Genomic DNA, 3,945 nt, shown 5'->3' on the forward strand with positions numbered 1-3,945 from the left:
TGTTTATTATAGCACAATTCACAATTGCAAAGATGTGGAATCAACCTAAGTGCCCATCAATTCATGAGTAGAGAAAGAAAATGTGGTATATGTATACCACGGAGAACTACTTAGCCATGAAAAGGAATGAAATAATTTCATTTGCAGCAATTTGGATGGAACTGGAGACCATTATCCTAAGTGGAGTAGCTCAATAATGGAAAAACAATCACCATATGTTGTCACTAATAAGTGGGAGCTGTACATATGAGCACAAAGAAATATAAAGGACATTAGAAACCATGAAGAATGGAGGGTGGAAAGTAGAGGGATAAAAATTTACCTGTCAGTACAATGAACACTATTCTGGTGACAAGCACAGTAAAAGCCCTCATTTAAACATTATACAATCTATCCATGTAAGAAAAAACATTTGTATCTCCTTAATATTTTGTAATTTCAAAAAAGAATTCAATGATAGACATAGACCCCTTGTAAACTACTTACCCATTAATGTATTCACAATAAATGATAAGTTTTTTTTCTGCTTTCCTTACAAAATAGTATCCATTACTTTGATCTAACTTCATAATTCCTCATTCATTGCCAGAGCAGTTCACTGAGGCTATAAAATGAAATAGCTTTATATTTTTTCAGTCACCACTTTTAGCCATCGTCATTTGAATGTGCTTTCCCATCCTTGAATGTCACCTTGAGCAGATTTCATAACTTTTTGAATATTTTTTGTTATTAGAATTCAGTCCAGTCTAAGTTAAAATTCCAGTCTTGTGTCTAATTTAACGTGTTCCTTCTGCTATCTCCAGTTATGCTTGAGAAGCGATCTGCAGAAAGGGCATGAGCTGCTCTCTCCCTACCTCCCCCATGTCCTTATAAACTTCAAGTCCTGGGTAACTGTGACCAGGAGGACGGACTGTGGGAGCAGGCAGGTGTCACTGCCATGGTGCATTGGTGTTGCTTCTCTAGCTGTCGCTGACTTGCTGTCTGAGCCTTCTGTGAGGTTGACACCCCGTGCTGGCCTCTCCTTGAGCACACGTGTGTGGTCCTTGGAAGGCCATCCATGGGCTCCTAGGACACAGTTCTCTGAAATGAGGAAATCGGATGTGTTCAGTCTCCAGTACCCTCCAGCCCCAGCCCTCAGTCCTCCACTTTGATCCCACTGCTACGAGGGCCCCTCATGCAGGGGAAACTCCTTCTGGGGGTTTCCACTTGACCCATAAGAAACACACATTCTTGCCATGCCAAAATTGTGGGTGTCCCCTGCCCTGTTCCTCTTCCCTCTCTCTCACCCACCTTTTCCCCTGCTTGGGGTTGGGGCATAAGGAGAGAAGCAGGAATATCGACCAAGCATGCATCCAAATGCAGATCAAAATGCCAGGCTCATCTCTTCTCCATTTTTTTGCAGACAGCCCCTCCATCTTTTATTCCCTCCTCATTAATCTTCACTAGTGTCAACAAGTTTGAGGAATTGGGCAGGAAGTGCCCCTTCCTTACGTGGGGATGGAGGAACTCAATGCTCACCACTAACACTGCACTTCCTGGGAGGCTGACATCTTTTTCTTCCCCTCCTCAAACATCTCCTCACATAGGGCTTCTGGTTTTCATGGGGCTGATTTTGCAATGGCTCATAGTCATCTTTACAATGTAGGGTATGTGGTATTGCTAGTTTTCAGGCATGGATTCAGGCCAACAATTTTAAGGTAAAAGAAAAAGTCCTAATCAATGTTTGATTGTAATATCATCACAAATATTAATATAAAGAATGATGGGGATGAAGTCTGGGAAACAATAGAATTAAATAAATGGTGAGAAGCACCAATGTTAGATGTGCAAACAGTTTACTTTTCCCTCTGTAGTGTGGTCACACACTTACTCCAACTACAACTTTATAACTGATCTGGTCTTCTTCACCCACTCAAGGTAGCAGGAAGAGTTCAATCTATTATTTCTGCTCTCTAGCTCCTCTGTCAACAGCGTTTGATGTGTGAGCACAAGGACACTCGCAGGATAGTGATGGATCACAGGGAGTGGACCCTCAGGTCTGTTCGGTGTCCCTGAGGTTTATGCCAGCCCTGGCTGTGCAGTGGCTGATCTGATAGAACACAGCCCAGTTCCATCCCTGGGTGTTCTGATTGCACCCGTGGCTGAATCAGCAGTTGACTGACTGGAGATCTATTGGTACTCAGCTCACTGAGAGCCTGATTTCTCTCTGTGCAGACTCAGCCTTTCCATGGCTTGTGCGGAGCTCAAGACCCACATTTTCTATCAGCTACCCCATCCCTGATGGAGGTATATTCACTCCACTCTCCACTCCCACCTTAGTGGGTGCCATGGCAGGCTCACGTCTGTCACACATGGGAACAAAGCAGATTGGAAAGGCCAATGACAATCTCATATCTGACAATCTCATTCCACCTTCTTTTTTTTTTTTTTTTTTTTATTTATTTATTTTTTTTATTTTGGCATATTATGGGGGTACAGATTTTAAGGTTTCAATAAATGCCACCTTCTTAATGATACTGGCTTCCCCATTCTCTGTGAAATGGTTTTAAGACTACAGCAATTTTTCTATCAATTTCCCATACTTATAAATTTTCTTTGGAAGTGCCCAATAACCACTGGGCTAAGAGATCCCTGAGACTATTCAGGATGGCCATCGACTCCAGTGTAATTCATAGGAGAAAGAAGCCATCATTATGTACTTTTTCATTTTCAATATGCATTTTGTGACAGTATTGTTGCCGCAATTCAATATGAACAAAAATCTTACAACAACTTAGTAGTAGGATTGTGTTGCCCTCATTAAAGATAGAGAAATAATGAAAAAAGTTTTCAATCTCTGTAAAGTTGGCAATTATGTTAACATTGTTTAGGGAGGTGTCTCTGCATTGGTACATATTATGGAAATCTACTCTGCAGAGAATAAAAGTGGCACTTAAAATAACCCCAATCGCTACAAAAAATAAACATCACTTTATAATTTACAAAAGTTTGTTTCTTTTTGGAAAAGATATGTTAACATCATTCAGATATTTCAAATACACAGTCTGTAATTTGATAGTCGAGAAATATAATTATATTTAACATCTACAAAATTATACAGTTGAGTTAGAGGATTTTTCAAGGAATTATATATTATAAAATTATTTTATAAAAAACTAGTGCCATTATCCTCCCCACCCCTCTAGTTGATATTGCAGTAGAAACTCTGTAGCATATAACTTTGAAAAGCCTCATAAACCAATACTTCAGAGTTGCAGCTGGAGTAGATTTAGAAAGTATTTATGTCCCAAAGTATCTTTGAAAATATGCTTATGTTTATTTAACTGGTTTATTTTTAATGTTCCTAAAATTTTCCAGGTTTGATTAGCAGGTATGCTACTTAAAAAAAAAAAAAAATGAAGCCATCCATTCCTGATGTGTTAAATGATCATATATGGCAAGCCAATCACATAAAAATGTCTTAGAAACTCTGGATTCTCTGCATTTTCAGAGCAGTAAAATAATTTGTTCTAATTAATTTGGATTTTTAAATGAATATTAATGAGAGCTTTCCTTGTATATGTGATACATATTTATTGCTTGTTTTAAATAGCCATGTTTACTTCTTCTGAAAAAAAAAGATTATTAGTGAAAACAAAGATGGGATTCATTCAAACAAAGAGTGTTTGGCCAGGTCTGTAATAGCAAAGTGAAGTGGAGAAAAGACGCAATTAGCAACAACTGCTGAATACCTACTTCCCACAGACCTTTCTAGCATGTCTCGTGGACAAATTTAAAGAGAGAAACAGTCAGGCTCTGCCTTCACAATGCTGAAGATTAAATAGTAAAATCTAAAGAAAAGCATCAATGCACATGAATGAAATGCTAGCAGTTCAAAAACACAGACAATTGCAGCAGACATAGCTTTTATTTATAGCAGCCATGCTTTTAGAGATGAGAATATTG

This window comes from Microcebus murinus, chromosome 15 (genome assembly GCF_040939455.1).
Source record: "Microcebus murinus isolate Inina chromosome 15, M.murinus_Inina_mat1.0, whole genome shotgun sequence".
In the NCBI taxonomy this organism is placed as follows: domain Eukaryota; kingdom Metazoa; phylum Chordata; class Mammalia; order Primates; family Cheirogaleidae; genus Microcebus; species Microcebus murinus.